Here is a 22,492-nt window from a genome sequence, read left to right on the forward strand (position 1 = left end):
TGATGAGCCAGTGCAACTTGGCTCCAACATGCCATTGTCCTTCTCTGTTTCATGTTCTCCTGTCACTTCTTCCCACTCTGTATTCTTTTCAAAGGTAGGGTTGCTAACTTTGGCAACTATACAGGGCACAACTCTGCAGAACCATGTTCATCACAGTCATCACTATAATATAACAGCTTTCCTTCAGATGGCAGGTAAGTATAGAGAACAGGAGACTGTCCCCAATTTCATAGAGGCATCGCTAGGTTGTCATGCTGCTCAAAGACCACATAGTGGAAATCCATCCCACAGGCACCTTTTTCTTTAGCTCACACAGAGTTTAAAAATGTTTGTTTTTTAAAAACTAATTTGCCATTCCTCTATCGATGGACCCTTGTGCTGCTTCCATAATTTGGCTACTGTAAGTAATGCTGCAATAAACATGGGGGGGGGAGTGTATCCCTCTGAATTAGTGTTTCTGTATGGAATGGGTAAAGAAGATGTGGTATATTGTATAAACAGTGGAATATCATTTGGCCATAAAAAAAATGAAATCCTGATATTTGTAATGATATAGGTGGAGCTAGAGAGTATAATGGTAAATGAAATAAATTAGTCAGAGAAAGACAAATACCATATGATTTCACTCATATGTGGAACTTAAGAAACAAAACAAATGGCCAAAAGAAAAAAGAGAGAGGCAAACCAAGAAACAGACTCTTAAGTATAAAAAACAAAGTGATGTTTACCAGAGGGGAGGGGGGTTGGAGGATGGATGAAATAAGAGGTGGGGATTAAAGAGGGCACTCACTATGATGAGCACTGGCTGTTGTATGGAAGTGTTGAATCACTGTATTGTACACCTGAAACTAATATTACACTGTATGTTAACTAGGCTGGATTAGAATTAAATAAAAGACTTAATGAAAGATAAAAATAAAAACTAGCTTGCCAAAATTTAAAAATAAGAAAACAAAAACCCAAATTTCTGGATTTTCTTGGGAAAATCAGAGCAGGCTGCATTATGAGCAAATGAAAAATGCCTCTGCCTACAAAAGCTAGTCATTCAAAAGATGTCAGATCCTTCAGCCCACCCTGGCTGATATTTTATACTCAGCATTTTTATCCTGGTATCCCGGAGTTCATGTTATCTGTTCTCCATTTTCCTCTGAAACCACTCCTCTACTGTCCCTCGGTTTCTAGAACAATATTTCCACTTCAGGGCCCTCCACCTGCCATTCTTTTTCCTGAAATACTCCACTACACACCCCCTTCACTGGGCCAGCTCCCACTCTTTCTTCCATTCCAACCAGCTCTAAGCGAGACTTCCAAATAGCCTTCAGCCTGCTTTTACCCATACCACGCACCACAGAGCACACAGAGTAGTCTTTTTAAAATGCAAATAAATTCATGGCACAGGGTAATTCTAATGAGACACAAACTCCTTAAAATGGTCCTTAAAGGACTATGTTATCTGGACACTCTCCCTATTCTTTAGTCACACTGTTTCTCTTTCTCCTTCACACACACCACACACACTTGCCGCCTGGAATGTTCTTTTCCACATCCTCATAGATACCTTCGTCTCATTCAGGTCTCAGCATGAATCAGCTGTACGTCTTCAGACAGGGCTTCTCTGGACATCCACAGTGTAGCACAGCAGCTCTCATCTCTACCAGACTTCCTTCAACAACTCTCTAGCATATCCCTTTGTGACATATCTTAGATAATCCCCCAGACCTCCACATAAGAATTCCTGGTTGAGGGGGGGGCTGTCATACTATACTTTTATTAAGCTACCTCTGATGTGCTCCAATTTGGAAAGAGCCCATCCATGGTATAATGGAAAGAATGAGAATAGAACATTATGCATGTTAAGGAATGTTGTGGTCCATCTTTAGTGTGTTGCTCCTTCTGAGTTACTGTAGTTCAGCTCAGCCCTGATCAGACCATACCAAAAATCCAGCCTAATTTGTGGCAGTAAATTATCATCATTTCCTTGCCTGTTTTAGTGATACCCAAAAACCCCTATAAACAAAATTCTAGAGAACCTGTTAGAAACAAATCCAAAAGTCTCTCTAACCCCTTTGAAGAAGTGATGAAGTGAAGGATAATGACTAGTGGTGACCTCTGCAAACGAATAGGATGGGGGAAAGGCAGACATGTTAAAAAGAAAGCTGGAGATGCCGTGAGCACCTAAAAATCACTGGGACAATGTCTGATGTCATGAAGAATTATAAGATTAAAATCTTACTTGATGGTTATGAAAATACAAAGGCTAGAGGGAAAGAAATGGAACATGGTGGTAAGATCAGCCAAGTTCGGTAAATCCTGTGAGTGGCGGGATGGTTTTCTAGTCGGGTTGAATCAGGGAAGCATGGAGAAGTGATTTTGAGTTGGAGCAACATTGAAGCCACTGGGGATGTCATTTTTATGGTATCCTTCCAAAATTAACCCTTACATAGGAAAAAAAAAAAAAAAGTCCCAAGCCAGATTTGAAAACCCACAACCAATGACTGGAAATGCAATTCAGTTGCATCCCAATTAATGGAAATGCAATTCAGTGTTAGAATTGTTCAGAACAATGGTAGGAAGAGATATTGATGTTTTCTGAAACAGCCCTCATCTCTCTAGCTGGACAGAATCTCCCCTAGGACCTTCCCACTTTTTCTGTAAATTACAGTTACTTATAAGTATATGTACTTTCCCTCCTGCACTGTAAGTTCCTTTAGGGCAACATAATATCAAGGGTCAATAACCAAAGTACTGGAGGCAGAGATGCCTGAATTCAGGTCCTGGGGTGGCCACTTGCCAACTGTATGTTCTTCTGCAAATTATTGATCTCTCTAAGTGTTAGTTCCCTCATCTCTAAAATGGTAGTAATCATTTAAGAAATTTAATAATAGCTAACATTTATAAATGCTTCTGTGCCAGGTACATGCTAAGTATTGTAAGGGTTCTAGTTAGCCCCTGTAAGAACCCTCTGAGGTAGCTACAGTTACTATCCCCATTTTCTAGAGGAGGCAATCTGAGGTATGAGAATGTTAGGTAACTTGCTCAGAGTCACACAGCCAATAGGTGATGGAGGTGGCATTTAAACCCAATGCATTGAAAGTTAGAATGAAGTAATGTTTGTAAAGGGCTCAGAGCAGTAGCTGTATGCCTACAGTGAGCTTTTCCAGGGATTCCTCATGCCCCTTCCCATCTGTGCCATTTAGCAGTTAGCAACCCTAAACCACTTTATGCTCCAATCCTATAATGTTTGTTGCTGAAGAATGGTGTGGGGGAAGGGAAATACAAGAATAATCTATAAAGTAACTCACTGCTTCTGAAGTTAATCACCACCCAACTGAGAGCTTCAAGGAAGAACTGTTTTCCTGGAATATTTCCAAATCTGCCATCTTCAAAGGGAAAAAATAAATCTCATTCCCTGAGCCAAGCTTGAACACCTATAGTCAGGCTTGAAAGTGCAATTTAAAAAACAACTTAAAAAACCCCTTGTGTAAAATATAGATGATACCGCCAAAGAAAGAAAATGGGTTAAACAAAGCAGGTTTCAAAGCCTGAACCACCTACCATCATTTCTGAGCTAAGCAGGTACTGGATATTATGCATTGCTACACTGACCCCTGACCAAGTTGCATTTTTATTCTGAATTCCTGTATGGAGCAGTGCAACCCAGCTAGCTGTCAGAAGTTGTACCCAGATGTGGGATATAATAAATCCTACGAAAGAGACTTTTTCTTTTCTTCCCTAAACCCACCACAACAATTTCCACATCTCATTTCATCTTACACCTTTAGACTTTCTGAACCTAGGGAATTCTGACATGGAGACAAAATTTTCTTTAAATCCTTGGGAAGCAGTCATTTAATTTGTGATAATATTACAGTATCCTTCTCCTGCTTTGGGTTCCTTCCTTTTGTGCTGTAGGCTTCAGAGAGCCCAGATCGTAGATATTTGAAAGAAGGAAACATTTATGTGACATCAATAATCTCACATATTGTCCCTTCTTTAATGGCTGCAATTTGGTTCATGTTCCATCCTCCAAACTAACTGTACCCACCAAGATTCTCTTTTATATCCTGTCCATTGCAGGTCAGGTCTAGCCCTCCCCTCTCCCAGGAGCCTGCATGTTGCTAGGTGGTCCCAAGCTAGAAAATGAAAGACATTACCCAACCACTTGGAGAATCATCAAGGTTCCCTTTCATGAGGCCAGGGAACAGCCTTGCCCATCCTGACTCTCAAGAGGCTCTGGTGGGGGCACCTGGGTGGCTCCATCCCTTAAGCATCTGCCTTCCACTCAGGTAATGATCCTGGGGTCCTGGGATCAAGCCTCATGCCAGGCTCCCTGCTCAAATGGGGAGTGGGGAGACTGCATCTCCCTCTCCATCTGCCCCTGCCCCTGCTGGTATGCACTCTCTTTCACAAAGAAAGAAAGAAAGAAAGAAAGAAATCTTAAAAAAATAAAAGAGGCTCACTGGTAAAGCTGTCATCTTTAAAGCCACCTGAGAATAAATAGGAGGGACAAAAAAAATTTTTTGAGAAGAAAATAGAATTTCATTTACCCAAGATGTTAGTCTCATTATAACCTTCAGTTGAAGCCCAGGGATGTTTGGAAGGTCTAAGAAGTAAAAGAGAACTGAGAACTAAAACAAATGTTATGTATATTTAATAAAATTGTATTTGTAATTTATGTAAGTTATAACATAATACAATTTTATATAAATATATTATAAAATATATGTAATGAAATTTTATGATACACATGTATATATCACATGTGTGTGTGTGTATATATATATATATATATATATATAGTACCGAGATGTAACAAAGATTGTCACACTATAAAAATACCTTTTAACCCTCAGTTGGGGATGCAAGGTGTTCCAGGCTGGTTCACTCCATTGTTCCACCCCCCTTTTCCTTCTTTCTTCAACTTCTACTTACTTCTACTGCTATATGCTCTTTAGAGGCATAGATAAATGCATTTGATTACTCAAAAGAGCCACTGACAAGTTATTTTATCTTCAAAAGTTAGTACACCTGAAGGCATTGCCAGGGAAACACATGTTCCTTGGCCTCCAAGTTGACCAGTAATGTGACATTCCCTGGTACTGTGATGCTTTCATGCTTTTTCAAACTGTAATTCCTTAAATATTTAACATTTTCACACTCAGGTGCATTTACATTGTCTTTAAATATATAAATAGCCTTTTTTAAATATAGACCCTTTCTTCTTAAAGAACAGCCCTGGCTTCACTTGTATGTATTGGAAAGTCAAGTTCTTGCTTCAAATGTGCCCTCATCTACTCTGCAAAACAGAAGTCCTAAAGGTACCCAGACCCAGTCTCCTTAGACAGCAATCTGGGAAATGAGAGTGTTCATACTTGAGCCTGCTTCTGAGGAACCTTGACTCCTTCCCAAGTGAGTTGGCCATATTTTCCTTTTATCACTATCGTGACAAGTACTGATATATATTCCCTTTTCTACCTCTTGTTGCATTTTCACAGAGTTTAGTTTCCTTTACGGAATGTATAGCAAACAGCCCAGTGGGTCTGCCCTCCTTTGAGGCTCTGGGAATCTGTAGGATGGTTGTAGTTGGGAGTGGAAGGGAATCTGGTCTTAGTGCAGGAGACATTTGCTCTTCGTGTCCGCCCAGCAATCATTCCTGCTTCCTCCGTGAGAGTTTGCTGATATTCTTTTGGGGAAATGCTCATTCTCTGCTCTTTGTTCATATACCCCATGGGGCATGTGTCCCAGATCCAGCATAATAACAGGTTAAGAGAAGACCTAGTGGCCCCAGCCAGACCAGGGAGAGCCTGGATGTCTGCATGAACCTGAAGGATAAGGGAACTTGCTCTCCACAGGGTTTGCTAAACCGATAGAAGGGAACCCTGCTGCTACATTTGGCCATTTCTTGCTATTGAATGAAAAGAGTATGAAGCGGCAGGGAGGGGGGCAGAGCAAGACAGAGTTTCCTGAGGATGTGATTTCACAACTGAACCACCCATGCCTAAAGCCAGATGGGCTCCTGAATTTTCAGTTTCATGAGCAAATATCTTCCCCTCTTTGCTTAAGTTGGGTTTTCTGTCCTTTGCAATGGAAGAAATCCTGATTAACAAAGCAAGCTCTATGATCAGTCTCCCCCTCAATAAAATAACAACAATAACAAGACCTCATCAAGATTAGGAAATGGGCTCTTTCTCTGAGCACAGATCATAGTCCATCTCGGGATTGGGATTGAGATCGGGAGGACTATAATGTGGAAAGAAAATGAAGACAGAAGCAAAGTATTTGAACTCATTTTATTAACAGAAAGAGTATTTAATCCTTTACCAAATATTTATTAAGCACCAGATGCATTGCTGGACAAGTCAGTGCACAGGGCACCAGGACACAGCCCCTGAGCAAGAGGCAAGGTTGGACTTTTGCTCATACTTTAGTGGAGAAAAACAGAAAATGAACAAGGAAGTGCTACATCATGCGGTGGCCTGTGTTTTGAAGAAAAATAAAGTGGGAGAAGGAGGAGGGTAGGGAGTGGAGGATGGGCCAAGAAAGAGAGATCCCTCATCCAAGTCAAAAGCAGAAGCAAAAGGTAGCCATGCAGTTATCTGAGGGAGAGGACAGAGCTCCCTCTCTCCGGAAGAGAGCAAAAATCCCAAGGTAAAAAGGCTCGGGGCAGAGCCATGGAACAGCTAGAAAGGACCCAGAGTCAGAGTTAGAATGGAGGCCAGATCCCAAAGGACCCCCTAGACATTGTAAGGACTTTCCTTTGGCTCTGAGTGAGCTGGGAGAGTGTTTTGCAAAGAGGAGAGTTGTGACCTGTCATTTAAAGCATGGCTTTAGCTGCTGTGTGGAAAATAGGTAGTAACAGGGGTGGGGGGCGGGGGGGAGGGGTGGGAGGACAGAAGCCAGGAGATGCTGTCCTAATCCCACCCAAGCTCTCCGATGGAAAGAGCATAACACCTTTAAATCCAAACAGTCTGCCAGAAGATGAAGAACTGAGGATTAGAAAACTATTTTCAAATACCCTTGCAGAGAATGAGTTCATATAAATAATTATGATTTTAGTCCCTCATAGTTCCAGACCAGTGGTTCTCAATCAAGGACCCATTTATTCCTCCAGGATACATCTGGCAATGTCTGGAGACCTTGACGGTTGTCACAAATGGGGGGGGGGCATGCTCCAGGCGACTTGCGGGTGGAGGCCAGGGAGGCCAGTAAACTTCCACAATGCTCAACACAGCCCCACACAGCAATGAGCCGAGCTGTCCAGCCTTACATAGCAATAGTGCTGAGGTGGAGACACCCTCCTCTAAGGAGTGTAAAGATTTATTGTTCTTAGTTTTTGTGTTAGTGACTCTTAAACTTGCCCTAAATATGAAATCAGAAAAGCACAGACTGAGTTGGGTTGTTTCCCCCTTTGGCTAATCACTTGAAAGACAAAAGCTATCATCGCTGTTTTCCATTTAAGAACAGCTTATTGAAAAAGAAAATAATAAAGAGCGGCCTGGGCTCTCCCATAGATCCTTAGGAAAAGAAGGGATCTAAGAATATTCTTCAGTTTGTAACAGGAAGAAGACTTCATTTTTTTTTTTAATATAAAATGTCATTCCAGGGAAACAAAAGTACCTGGCACAGATTTCGCTTTGGGGAGGAAAATGCCTTTGAAAACCCAACTAGTTGTATAATTAAGTGATAATGAATGCAGAGCTGTACTTTGTATTCCATTCCAGCACATTGGAGTTGAATCTGAGCTTGAAAAGCTAAATCCCTCAGTGCACTGGTCCCTCATCAAGTGAAGTGCAAATCAGGGCCTTTAACTGCTACAGAAGGGGTCTTTCCAAAAAAAAAAAAAAAGTGTGAAATACAAATATTATGTTTTCAAACTGCTTGCTTTCTAATGATATGCTAAGTTGTAGATGCAAACCATGTTTAATAGAAAGAAATGTTTCCTTGGAACAGGAAAGCAAGCTACCATACGTAATGTTTTATGCAAAAATGGAACGATAATCTAATTTTTAAAAAGAAAGGAGGGCTATTAATTTCCAGTTTATAAGGGCAGTAGGAATGCTTTCTGGATTTTTAGCTCGCCGACAATTCCACTTAGAGGAAGGCTGAATAATATTTTTACTCGTGCTCTGGAGAACATCATGGGTAAGTAAGATGTAGGAGAATAGGTATGGGTGTCAGATTAAGCTTTTCGCTTTGTTATAAAGATTATTAGTCTTTGGAAAGTTTGTCTTAATAAGAGTTGAGGAAACTTTAAAAAAAATACAGCAACAAACAGAGGACCTGCAAACACAAGAAATTCCTAAGTTGACAAATTGTTTAAAATGTTATTATGATAATTAAAAGACATAATGTGACCAACCTGCGGACAGACCATCCTTCAAAGAAGCCACAAGCGTGTGATGGTTTTATCTTGACATTTAAAAAAAAAAACGAAAGTGAAAGAGATGGAAATGTGTTCGTTTGTTTTACCAATGGGTATTTTCTCAAAAAAGGACTAACACAAAAATTCCACATACAAAGAATTTAGGAGGTAAGCCCGACGGAAAGCCAAATAGCCCAATAGATGTTCAAGTTCAAGTAGCCTGTTGATGAATCGGTAGGCTTAAATGGCTAAAGAGAAAGAGGGCACTAGTATTGGAGGGTAAACGGATGACAAAAGCAGCGGGTATTCTACTTATCAATTAAACACCAACTTGTATCTACCCGATTTTATCAGAAGCACGGGTTCTCACCTAGCTCTGACCACAGACGTGTGCCATGGCACAACATCCCTTTTCAAGAGAACCTACCAGTATGGGGCTACACAGGGAACCACCATGGAAGCCCAGGAGAGCAGTCAGACAAGGCTGCCCTTCTGTCTCTTCCTGCCCAGTGATAACACGATCACAGAAGAAGTTGGGGCAAACCAGTCTAGTGACACAGTAAGACAGACCCAATACATGTTTCTCTTCTGTAGTTACACACGCATCCAAAGCTGTCTGCTTAAGAACTCTCTGGGTGAGATGGGCAAGTCGCTTCTTCTGCTGGCCCTGGTCAAACCAGTAGAATTAACTAACCATGGAGTTGCATGTCCACATTGCCCTGCCTTCACTGCAAGTTAGCAACCCCAGACCAGCAAAGCTATGGACTGGGAAGTTTGCAGCCTGCAGCCCAGGTGGCTCGCCTGTGAGTTTTTGGCAGAAGTAGTCAAGGCTACAGCAGTAAGGGCAGGGTGGGAAGGAGGTCTTTAGGATGCCTTTGCCAATGCAAACATGGAATGTAGTTAGCCTGCTTGAAGTTCAAAAATGACATGATCCACCTGATGGAGGACCCACAAATTAAATAGACCCTTTCAGGTAAATGATTGGCGAGTCAGATGAACTAAAACATTTTTTCTGATTTTTTTCTTATTAAAAGATACCTACAGGGGGCTCCTGGGTGGTTCAGTCTGTTAAGAATCTGAGTTTAGCTCAGGTCATGATCCCAGGGTCCTGGGATTGAGCCTCATGTGGGGCTCCCTTCTCAGCAGGGAGTCTGTTTCTCCCTCTCCCTCTGACCTTCCCTCTGCCCATGCTGTCTCTCTCAAATAAGTAAAATCCTAAAAAAAAAAAAAAAAAAAGACAGGAGAGCCCAGTAACACAAGAGAGGTTGGCCTGTGGGAACTGTATTACCTTGAGCTTTGAATTAGTGATTTTTTAATGGGAATGTCTATTCTTTCAAACTGAACTATATGCTTCCTATATTTCTTCATTATCAAACTCCCATCTCTGGCATTTAACATTGAAAGACAGCCTTTAGCAAAGGCCCTGCTTAGAGGAAAGAATAAAGGGTCATAGATGACATTTTTTTAAATTTTAAAGAAAATTCACTGCAAATAATTTTAAATAATTTCTTCTGAAAGGACATGTAAATTAATGACATTTGTGGATAATAATTCCGTAATTTTTTTCCTTTATTTTTTTTCTTACTTATCATCATGAATCAGAAAGCAAAAAAAAAAAAAATTTTTTTTTTTGAGTAATATTCTAAGGGCAATAGAAATACTTTAATGTCTTTGAAAACCGAGCAGAAATTAAAGCACTTCTGTCAGGATATAAGGGTTAAAGAAGTTGTGAATCAGGGGAATGATACACAGATGTTACTTTGAACCCCAAGCCATAAACTGGTTCATAGACCTGACACAGTCTAATGCTGAACCAGTCAGATTTCTTGGTGGCAAAGAAAAAATCTTTGACTGGTTTAAACATTTATATAAAGTTATTTATTATTTAAAAGTTTATTATTTAAAGTTGATCCCTCACACTGTTCCCCAAGTATCAAAGTACTAGATACTTAGTAACATGTCCTAAGCAGATAGCAATTTAATTTATTTCAACAGTAGTGCTTTTTTTTTTCCCCTAACAGTTACGTTTTTAATGCTTAGAAGGGAGCCTAGTTCAGCCACTTAAAAATTATGTGATGTTGGGCAAATTACTCAACCCTATGAGTCTGCTGCCTCCTCCACAAAACAGGCATGATGAGTTTCTCATAGAGTTGATGCAATGACATTTTGGGAAATGGGACACAAGCCTGGACTGGAATAGACACACGATAAATAAAAGATCCACACATGCATGAGCTTTGTGCTTTAATGGAATAAACAGTTACCTAGCCATGTGATCTCCAACATCCCAAGAAACCCTCCCACCCTTCAACCAAACCCTGCTACACACACACACACACACACACACACACACAGACACTCACACATCCCACATACACACATCTTCTCACTGATGACTGAAGTCAAGGAGATGCTGGGATCTAGCCATGAGAAATGAGTCTGACAAGACCATGGATTTGAGGAACGCACATTGAGACAGAAGTGGTATTTATGAGATCCCATTCGGAGAGCTACTGTATGGGAAGAGGAGTGGAAAGGCAAAGGACACTGCCTGTCTGGTGGTGGCAGGAGACAGACAACACAGAGGACTGCTGGAAGTAAGAGGTGACACAACTGCTGAAGGGGCCCAGATATTCCTCAATGTGACAACTGACAAGCTCCATTTAACCAATGTAGAGGGTGAGCCGTGAATAGAATTAACCTGTATTATAGGGATTCTAGGATGCGCATCACAGAAGACTGGAAAACCCTGATGTTCAGCCTCATCTTAGAAAGGGGCACAAAACACCCACAATTCCTGGACACGAGCAGTCCCAGGATGCAGGGGACACACATAGACCTCAGTCACAGAGGGCTGAATTCATTTCTGGCCAGTGAAAAACCCCTCCTACAGGTAATCCCTGGTGTGTGTGTGTGTGTGTATGTGTGTGTGTGTGTGTTTAAGATTTCATTTATTGGGGCGCCTGGGTGGCTCAGTGGGTTAAGCCGCTGCCTTCAGCTCAGGTCATGATCTCAGGGTCCTGGGATCGAGCCCCGCATCGGGCTCTCTGCTCAGCAGGGAGCCTGCTTCCTCCTCTCTCTCTCTGCCTGCCTCTCTGCCTGCTTTGTGATCTCTCTCTGTCAAATAAATAAATAAAATCTTTAAAAAAAAAAAAAGATTTCATTTATTTATTTGAGAGAGAGCACAAGCAGCGGGAGAGGAAGAGGGAGAAGGAAAGAAGTAGACTCCTGGTTCAGTGGGGAGCCCAACGCGGAGCCTGATCGCAGGACTCTGAGATCATGACCTGAGCCAAAGTCATGACCACTGAGCCACCAACTGAGACACCAACTGAGCTACCCTGGTTCCCCTGTAATCCCTGATTTCTAGTATCACTTTACGGTAATCATCCACCCAGAATAACTATTTTTTATGATCAAAGCAAAACAAATAAAAAGCCTAAGTGAAATAGTGGCCCGAGTCAGGAACCCTTGAGAGAAAGTAGACATGTGAGGACTTCGAGGGCAGGCCCATACCACACATGCCCTTTTGTCTCTCTGTGTCTTCCATGAATGCCCTTCATCCCTGTAACACCGTGGTGGGCTCCTCTTCATCCTTCAAGACCTCAGCCTGATTATTTAGTGTGTCTTCCCTGTAAAACCTTCCCCAGGGACTACAGAAGGAATTAGTCACTCCTTCCTTGTGCTTTGTCTCACTGCTTGGGGACCTGCTGTGTCCCACTTCCTGTTTTCTTGGCTCACTTTTCTGACCCAGCTCTTGCTGTGGCACCAGCTGTGCCCGAGAATTACCTGGCAATCTTGTACCTCTACCTCACCCCCATTTCTTCATCAGCCCCATCCAGCCATCTTGACATGTGTACAAACCGAGGCAGAAAAGAGAGTTAAGATCCTATGGAGTAACCTTTGACCATCAGAAGATGGGAGCTGGTGGAAAAAAATGCCCTCATCTTACATGCCTCAGGGGATAATTTTGAGGTACAGTCTACACACCTCTTAAAATGTCCCTGATGGCATTGCGTTCCAGTTGCCCTCAGCAGTAACCAGCTAATAATACACCATTCAAAGGGCTTTCCAGCCTTCCCAGTTTCACTCTGTCTAGCAAGCACCCCACACACACCTTGAAATCACTTCCCAAAATAAACTACCTGCAAACAAGCCCTCATCTCAGGCTCTGCTCAGATACAAGTTCACAATGGTTTTGATTATAAAGCACACAGAAAAATAGAACATCCACAAAGACTACTCTTCTATCCTCAGCAGATGAGCTTGGAAAGCGGTCCCCTTGTTATGAGAAGAGATGGTATCTAGCAAGCTCCTATGGCTAGATGAGCACAAAACTCTCACTCTCAGAGAGGAAAATAATCCCAACTTGGAAAGATTTTAGTCTGAAGGACCATTTTTGTGTGGCGAGACCATCTCCTCCATCCAACATGACTTACTATCAATACTAAGATAAATTAATCCTCTCTTCTAAAGATGGCCCACCCATAGTTAGAGCTCAGTATTTTCCACTGGTGGCTCCCAGGCCTGGAAGTCAGTGAGGCTGTTGCGAGAACACATGATAATGTGTCTGAGCACTGTGCCTTGTATGCAGAGAGAATAAATGGCTCATCTTTCATGTATGTATGTAGATGAGCTGTGATTACTTAGAGAAATATTCATTTAAGAATGTTACTGATTTGAGGCTTCTGGGTGGCTCAGTTGGTTAAGTGCCCAACTCTTGATTTCAGCTCAGATCATGACCTCAGGATTGTGAGATCGAACCCCACATTGAGCTCTGCCCTGGGGGTGGAGCCTGCTTAAGATTCTCTCTCTCCCTTTCCCTCTGCACCTCTCCCTTTCTCTCTAAACTCATTAATTAATTAAAGTGTTACTGATCTCATCCAGGATGTATAATCTCCTTCAGGGATGCATACCTTAACATGGGGGCATCTGCAAACTACTTCCTAATTACAAAGGGGCACCCATATTCCAAAAGTTCGACAACTCCTGTTTTAAGTGATAGTAATAGAAAACAATAGTTGCTTAATAATAAACTCTATGTCCCAAGTGCCTACATGTATTATCTTAACCCTCTCCACAATCCTGCAAGGAAGTATTATGAGTTTTATTTTAAAGGTAAGAAAACAGATTCGGAATGTGTAAGAGATTTTCCTGAGGCCACAGGGATACTAAGTGATGAACTGAAGATCAAAATCCAGGCCCATGAGACCTTATCATCACTATCATTCACTCATTCATTCATTCACTCACTGGATAGGCACCTCTGGGGACACGGCACGTGCTATAAACTTTGGGAACACATAGCCATTAGCCAAGCCCTGCTCCTCAAAAGATCTTTCTTCTGCCAATTTAATTCAATTATTCTTTCTGCTCAGCTTAAGCAGGTTTAGAGTAACAGAACCTGACCTTGTCTTTTCGCTTCTTTTTGCAGCCACTAAGACCGATGCTGCCTATCCTTTTTCAAGGGTTCCTTGTTCTTTTATCACCTGTTTGTTCTCTGGCCTTTAACTCACCTGCAAAGAAAGGTGAAAGAGGAGACAAACCCAGTGACTTGCATCTTTTCCGCCAGCCAAATCCCTTCCTTTTGCCAGGGAGGAGAGGTTAGGTGTGTAGAAAGGAATCAAAACGTTGGCAAGAACGGGGCCCCATCGTGTCCAGCCATGCTTCCTGAGTCACAGAGTGGGGGCAAGAGAGACGTGTGGTCATGTTTTCCAAATGTGCCCTTTCTGTTCCAAAATCAGGGAGATGTGCTTTCCTGGTCTCCACGTGCACATCCTCCCCCAGTCACACCAAGTAACAGCGAGAACCGAGGGCGAGACCTCCCTTTAAAATGCCACCCATGGGGTGCCTGGGTGGCTCAGTGGGTTAAACCTCTGCCTTCGGCTCAGGTCATGATCTCAGGGTCCTGGAATCGAGCCCCACATCGGGTTCTCTGCTCAGCAGGGAGCCTGCTTCCTCCTCTCTGCCTGCCTCTCTGCCTACTTGTGATCTCTGTCAAATAAATAAGATCTTTAAAAAAAAATAAGAAAATTAAAAAAAAAATAAAATGCCACCTGTGAACAAACCTAGCAAAGTCAGGCAGCCATCAACCCTGCCTCTTATTAGAATGACTCTCAGCCCAGTGACACAGTGAGGCCGGACCTAATCAGCTTTGATTTATTTGAAATGTGTGATTCACGAAGTCCATGTATCTGTCACCATGGCGCGGCCTGTTCCCTGACAGGGTATCTCCAACGTATGACTGCCGAGAAGTCCTGTTCCCAGATCCATCAACAGATAGCATGTGGGCAAACATAAGCGCCAACACAATCACGGGACACCTCTGGGAAATATTGCCAGGGACACCTATGATGCTATAGTGACAAAGGAAGCCCAGCATGCACAATACCTACATCTGGTGTCAGGCAGGGTTGCCTCCTCCTGAGTGCAAGGGACACCGGTCACAAAACACGCCTGGCCCCACTGCTAAATGAGATCTATGAGTCTTAAAGAAGCAGTATGGCAAATGCTCTTTGAACCAAAAACTGAGCTCCTCTAGAAATTCTTCTTAACTCACACCGAGATTTGGCTATAGAGCTGCCCATCATTGTGATGGTGATGGTGATGATGACAGTGACGGTGATGGTGACGAAGAGGGGGGCAGGGGGAGGGGTGATACCTGGCACTGGTCTATGCACTTCGCATGTATTAATTCAGTTTGTCTTCATAACAACCCTAACAAGTAAGCACAATTACGGCTACCAAAGGAGGACGCCTGAGGTAGTTACAGAACTCTCCATATGACACAGCCAGTAAGAGGCAGCGCCAGGTCTGGGGTGGCATTGTCTCCTGAGATGCCTCTCGGAAGCAATGGCACTGGTTTCTGAGAAACCGACCACGGTAGTGTGCTGCATCTTCCAACGGTGCAGAACTTCCAGTTTTATACCTTTGGATCCTCAACAAAAAATGACAGAGAAACCATCATAATAATCTTAACAGCAAAATTAAGATACTACTTTTCAAAGAAATAACATACTCCTCAGTCAGAATAAAACATAGTTGGGGGGGGCGCCTGGGTGGCTCAGTGGGTTAAAGCCTCTGCCTTCGGCTCAGTTCATGGTCCCAGGGTCCTAGGATCGAGCCCCGCATCAGGTTCTCTGCTCAGCGGGGAGCCTGCTTTCTCCTCTCTCTCTCTGCCTGCCTCTCTGCCTGCTTGTGATCTCTCTCTCTGTCAAATAAATAAATAAAATCTTTAAAAAACAAAACAAAAAAAGAAAAAACAAAAAAACATAGCTGGGTTTTTTTAAAGCATATGTAAGCTACGCTGGCTTGCAAGAACCATATTCTTTCTCTGTCTCTTTCTCTGTGTCGGGTAAAATCATCTCTCTTGTGTGTCTTTTTATAAGGACACTAATCCCATCGATGAGGGCTTCACCCTCATGACCTAATCACCTCCCAAATACCTGACATCTAAATATTATTACATCTGAGGTTAGGTCTTCATTATATTAATTATAGAGGGACACAACATTCATTCCGTAGCACCAAGACTCCAAGAAGTTAAGATTCAAAGTCACACACAGCCAGAAAGTGGTAGAGCCAAAGTTCAAATTTTCTGACCCAAAACTCAATATTTTTTCTACCAAGTAATGTTTCCAAAGGACTATGTGCTTAGACCCTTAAAAAAATCACTGACTCCAACTGGATTTAATATTTTGTCCCATGATCTTATGAGAACCAATAAATGCTTCTCTTCTAAGTACCTGAGAGCTTCCATGAAAGACATAACCTCAAAACAGAGGTGATCCCTGCCCCCTACATCGAACCCGTCTCAAATAATCCCAATGCAAGTAGTTCAAACCCCCACCTGTGTGTTCACTTATTTCACTGTTCTCTTTACCACTGTCAACAACCACAAACATTAAGCTCTATGGATCCCTTACAATTTGTTCTGGAGAAACAGGGATGTAACTCCAAGGCAGATTCCTTCAGGATGCAACCCCTGAAATGTTAGTGTCGTTGATTTATCCATAGTGCTGTGGTGGCTCAGGTCAGAGCCCCTCTCCACCAACGGCTGTCAGAGCTAGTGGACTATTTCAGCTGTGTCTCAGCTGATTCTCCATCTTCAGGGTATCCGCTGCCAGGTAAATGCCCCAATAGGAACAATACGGCCGCATCAAGAGCCTTGTGCTGAGTTAGCACAATAATCCACAGGACTAGGCTAGTAGCAGGAGATAGTCAGGGTTGGGCGGATTTGCGAAATGGGAGCTCTATGGACTGCTGGATTTCCCCAGAGAACTGAAGGGTATGTGTTCTGTTCTTCAGAACGCTGGTGGCTCTAACAGATGCATTCCCACCTATCGTTTCAGCCTATAATTTGCAGAAATCTGATTTCTCTTTTGACGTGTGGCATGTCAACGGGACAGAAAGACCAGTCTTCTGCTTCTGCTGCCCCTTGAAAAGCTAGCTCCCAAACTTCCCTCTGCGGTCGCACTCTCTCCTACCTCATCAGATAGCGCTACCCCTCTGACACTGTCAGGATGCTCCCCAGAGACACATCTTAGGACTGAATGCCTTACAGTCATCCTGTCCTAGTTTGGCTACAATCAATACGCTTTGAGGCAGGAGTTATTAAATGCGTGTCACTGACTTGACTTTAGGTTTAAGAAGTGCAAGGACATGTTCTCTTTATACCAGCAGCGCTTGCTGAGATGCTGAAAATAACAAAGGCCTGGATGGGAACATTTCACCTAAACCCTTTCACAGAGACTCCTCTGAGAAGGGAAGGTGACCGGTTCCAGGAGATCAAAAGCATCAGGAAGTGTTTGCAGAGTTTTGCTGGAAGCCGTCCTCCTCTGGAATCCGAACTGTCACCAGCACATGGGGCCAGGCTGAGTTATGAAGAGTGGGCCGCACGCTCGTTTGGTATTCTAGAAAGGCAGTGGCGTGTGTTGGGGGGCCGAGGCGTGCTGGCGACTCTGGGGTCTGCCAGGCTTTCACTCTCTCCAGCTTGCCCCCGTCTCCCAGCAGGAGCTGACCCGGGCTTGGAAGAGGTTAACTAGCACAAACAGCCATCATTTGTGACGAGTGGGAAAGCCCCATGTGTTGCCCCTGCTTCTCTTTATGAGGCATGAGGGGAGGTTTCTCTCTGTTGTTCAGACGGTTGGCACAAGGTAAGTACCCAGCATGCTTCTGCTGTAAGAACTGGAAGGGGCCTGTCTCCAGGCAAGTGTTCAGGAGGCAAATAAAAAAAGGAAGCCATCGGAAACCGTCCTGTTTCTCAACCGGGGGCGGAGAGGGCTGAAGGGGGTAGGGAGAGAAGTTGGGGTAGGGTGGGGGTAGGAGCAGAATGGCGCTTCAGTGTGCACTGAATAAATCCGTTCACCTCGACCTAATCGGTTCAAATGCTCTATTTTCAGATCCCATCTGCTTATCTCAAGGAAAGTTTGGGGAACAGCTCCCGTCCCATTGTGAGCCCATCATTTTGCAAATCTATTCCCGTCAGAGCTCTCATTATAACAGATGTCAGCGGAGGAATCTGAGCTGTCGGGAACCGCCAACCATGAAAAGGAGGGGCAGAGGCAGCTAGTTGCAAACAAAACAGTCGCCCCCACCACAAACGTAAACAGCCATGTTTGTCACAATATTTTCCCACATTGCCTGACAATTCCAGGGGACTTATTTCAAAAAGAAAAGGAGGGAGGGGGGATCACTGTAACAATGAGGAGGCCGTATCCAGCAAGTTCATCTCCTCCAAGTTGAAGGATTTGTAATCTGTTCCTGAAATCATCTTTCTCTGCAGCAAAAATTAATGTGCGTCTCTTCCCTCCAAAAGACTTTCTTGCTAACGTTAAAAATGGTGCACTAGCTTTCAGTCTGGGCAGCAATGGGAAGGGTTTAAATTGTGGGATTCCCCCCCCCTTTTTTTTTACTTTTACCTTTTTTTTTTCTTTTTTAATAAACCCTGCTTCACCCTGGGTTGTGATCAATGAATGCACAACCAAAAAATCTTGCACATTGTAAGAAGGAGAGAATAATTTCTTGCCAGCCCTACCCTCTTGTCAGATAATCCATGTGAGATAATCCTCTGGGAGGTCTATAGCAGTAAGGACTCGGTCAAGGGCTGCTTACCCCAGGGAGCATTTTTTCTAAACTGGGTTTTCTGTTGTCTTAAGAAAGCAAAGGATTGCTTTTGGGACTGGAAATACTGAGGACCCTGGGTTTTCTCTCAGTTCATGATTTTGGTGGTATGAAAGGCAAATCCTTTTTACTACATTTTTAGGAAGAGAATTTGAACCTGGGAACTCTTAAAAGCTAGCATTCATCAAAACATATTAATTCCTGGAACCTCAGAGACTTCCCTGAATTCCCCCTGAATATCAAAGCCCATCAGCGACATGGTTTGAAGACGAAAGCCCTCATCAAATCCTCACACAGGAACTTGAGTTAGTCACTCTGGGTTAGCTCTTTGTTGAAGAGACAACAGATCCCTAAAAGAGCGTCCTCATTCTTTAAAAAGTTTATTTTAACTGAAACTTTAAAACTGCATAATGAGACATGGTGGGGTTAAAGTTTTATTGTAACTTGGGTGGTGATGTTTGGTTGGTTCATATTTGTTTTTTTTTTTTAAGATTCTTTTATTTATTTACTTGACAGACAAACATCACAAGTAGACAGAGAGGCAGGCAGAGAGAGAGGAGGAAGCAGGCTGCCTGCTGAGCAGAGAGCCCGATGTGGGACTCGATCCCAGGACCCTGGGATCATGACCTGAGCCGAAGGCAGAGGTTTTAACCCACTGAGCCACCCAGGCGCCCCATATTTCTGTTTTTAAGACCAAAGGATTAAGGCTGATTCTGGTGTGGTGGCCTGCCCAAGTGCCCCATGAAGACACCTTTAAACAAGAATCCCTGGGGGTGCCTGGGTGGCTCAGTCAGTTAAGTATCTGCCTTTGGCTCAGGTCGTGATCCCGGGGTTCTGGGATCAAGTCCTGTGTCAGGCTCCCTGCTCAGTGGGGAGCCTGCTTCTCCCTCTCCTCCTGCTGCTCCCCCTGCTTGTGTGCTCATATTCTTTCTCTCTCTCTCTCTCTCTCTCTGTCAAATTAACAAAAGCTTTTTAAAAAGCGACAAAAACAAAACAAGAATCCCATACTAGCATATGCTGTTTCATGCTTCATGGAAGCTCCCTTAACTTTCATGCCAAAAAGGCAGCCAAGCCAATGTCAGTAGTCCCATTTTATAGTTGAGGAAACTGAGACCCTTAAAGAGCTAAGGTTGAGAGCTCTATGTTCCAACCCTAATGCTTTTCCTCTACAACCTATGTATGAAAAGTCCCATCGATGTACACAGCCATCTGCATCATGGGATACCAAAGAGCCACAAAAGAACAGGGAAGAGAAGAATATTCATCAAGATGAGAAAACGGTTACGACATATTAAGCAGGGGGAAAAAGCCTGATGCCAAAAGTATGTGTGCTACATATAATTTGTTTTATCAATGGGTTAGAAATATATATACAAATACTAATCGTGGTTATCACCGAATGGTGAGGATTTGACTGTCTTTTCTATACTCTGCATTTAAAACCTTTGACATGATAAACTTATAAAATTGCATTTTGTCCATCAGAAGAAAAGTCATGTATTTGATTGGTAGTACTTCATCACAAATGATGTTCTGAATGAAAGAAAACTAAATAAGAGAGGAAAATCGCTCAATTTTGTTGAATTCTCTGCGAACTCCTGACACACTGACACAGAAACCTCATGACTTTCAGATCTACGACCTCCATGGCAAAATCAAACATTGTCATCTGCCATTGAAATGATATGCTTATTAAATTATCATTAGTATGTGTGACCCGCTATGTGATAGAATGCAGAGAAATGAGGACGGCCGCCGTAACCGTTCTAGTAGCATCTAGGCTTGCCAGCCTCATCTAACAAGGGGGTGAGATGCCCCATTGAGCCTTCAAAGAGGTCACATCAAACCGCTCTTGCCCCACAGGCAAGGTGAAGCACGGATCACACGGACAACGGGGAATTGTGTGTCTGCTGGCATGAATGGAACCAATGCCAATCAAACAAAAGTTCAGCCTTCCGTTCAGTCCTTGACAGGCTGTGATTCCTTTCAGACGGAGTCGGCTAACAGACTGAGCTACTGAATATTTTCTGGCTGCATTTCATAACACTAATGATGTAAATGAATATTTAGCCTCGAATATTAACTTGGAGCAACAATGCTGGTTATGTCCTCGAACTCAGTAATGACTCTACTTATTGAATACTATGGTGATTTGTCATTGCTGGAAACAGCAAAATTGTCCCCTCAGATTTCCAGGCAGGAATTCATTCTGACAATATAAAGCTTAATATTTGTAACCCCCTGGAGGCCTCTCAGAGGATGGGAGGCTCACGAGTTGGGCGCCTTCAGTCCCTGCTATAGTTTACATGGTTGTTCTTTTCCGCTGTGCTTTTGGTCACATGGGTCTCAGTTAAGAAACATCCTCTCCTTGGTCCCCTTTTTCCATGATAAGGTCCCCTGGGTGACTCGGGGACTAGGTAAATAGTAAAACTGTGGTGACAAGTCTGGTTTGGGGACCCAAAGCACACACTGCCCTCGGGGTATTTAAAGTTTCTGAAGCTGCCTTTCGAAAACAACATTTCCTGAGGTCATGTTTATGGCAGAAGTTTGAGGTTGAACCATATGAGGCTGACATTTTTGTAGGGCAAAAAGGGTTAAAGATCAGCAATTTGGTTTCATTCAAGCACACAAAACTTGTCAAGCTACAAATTTTCAGATCATAAAATCAGAGAAGGATCCACCGAAAATGCCTAACACAGGTTACTATTCTGCCACCTTCCTTCTCAATAAATGATAATCCTCCATCACTGACATTTTATGGGCATAGAGATGCTTTGTGTAGAGTCATTGCCTGGGTCTGAACTCCAGCCCAGCACTTGCTTAAAGCACTGTAGTGGACAAGCCTGACTTTCTCTAGGCCTCAGTTCCCTTGTCCAAAATGGGGCTATTCTAGTACCTACCTCATAAGATCTGCGTGCAGATTAATGAATTATATTAAGTGCTTAGCCCCACCCCTAGGCATATAATGAGTGGTCCATAAATTTACTTCTTTGATTCAACCAATAATATTATCTATCATCTATTATTATTTCCCAAAATGCCCTCACACAGCATTCATTCTGATGGATTTTTTTTAAGTTTTTTTTTTAATTTATTTAACATACAGAGATCACAAGTAGGCAGAGAGGCAGGCAGAGAGAGAAGGGGAAGCAGGCTCCCTGCTGAGCAGAGAGCCTGATGAGGGGCTCGATCCCAGGACCCTGAGATGATGACCTGAGCCGAAGGCAGAGATTCAACCCTCTGAGCCACCAAGCACCCTGGATATTATTGTTTTATCAAAATTCTTTGATGGGTATTTAAAGGTTCTTCTTTTATCAGAAATATTTACCATTCACCAGCCTAGAGACAGAATTAAGATTCAAGCAAATATCACAGCAATTATTCTGAGACTCCATACATCCAGCTAGCATGCTCTGGAAGAGGGGAAAGGAGAAGGATGTTGAGATATCTCATAATTGCATTCATCTTCCTACACCTGCAGTCACACTCCCAAATACTTGTCCAAGCATGACCCAGAGCATCCATGACCAAGTAGGAGAACCCCCAACACTCCTTCCCAGGTACCGCTCTAACCTTGAACATGGAGTATCCATCCTAACTTTCTGTCACAACTAAAACAGTGGCCATTCATTCATTCATTCATTTGCTCATTCATTCCACAAATATTTACTTCACATTTACTATGCACCAAACACCATCTTAGGGATAAAGGAATGGAAAGATAACATAACCCATCCAAAAGAAACTTACGGTGCAGTTAGAGAAAATGTCAAATGAACAAGCAATTACAGTTAGCTGTAATAAGTGATATGAGACAATTCTTCAGGCATCTCTCAAATCCCTACATAAAAGGGCAGAAACACTAACTGCCCTTTTGCTCACACTGTCTCTTCAAGGATGTTTGCATTGTAAACAGCCTTGGAAGATACAGTATTTTCTCCAGAGTAAAGGGAAGATTTTTGGTTTGGGTTTTTTTTTACTGTCTAGTATAATAAAAATAATATCTCTCCT

Source organism: Lontra canadensis, unplaced genomic scaffold, assembly GCF_010015895.1.
Source record: "Lontra canadensis isolate GAN:19392208 unplaced genomic scaffold, GSC_riverotter_1.0 scaffold150, whole genome shotgun sequence".
Taxonomy (NCBI): domain Eukaryota; kingdom Metazoa; phylum Chordata; class Mammalia; order Carnivora; family Mustelidae; genus Lontra; species Lontra canadensis.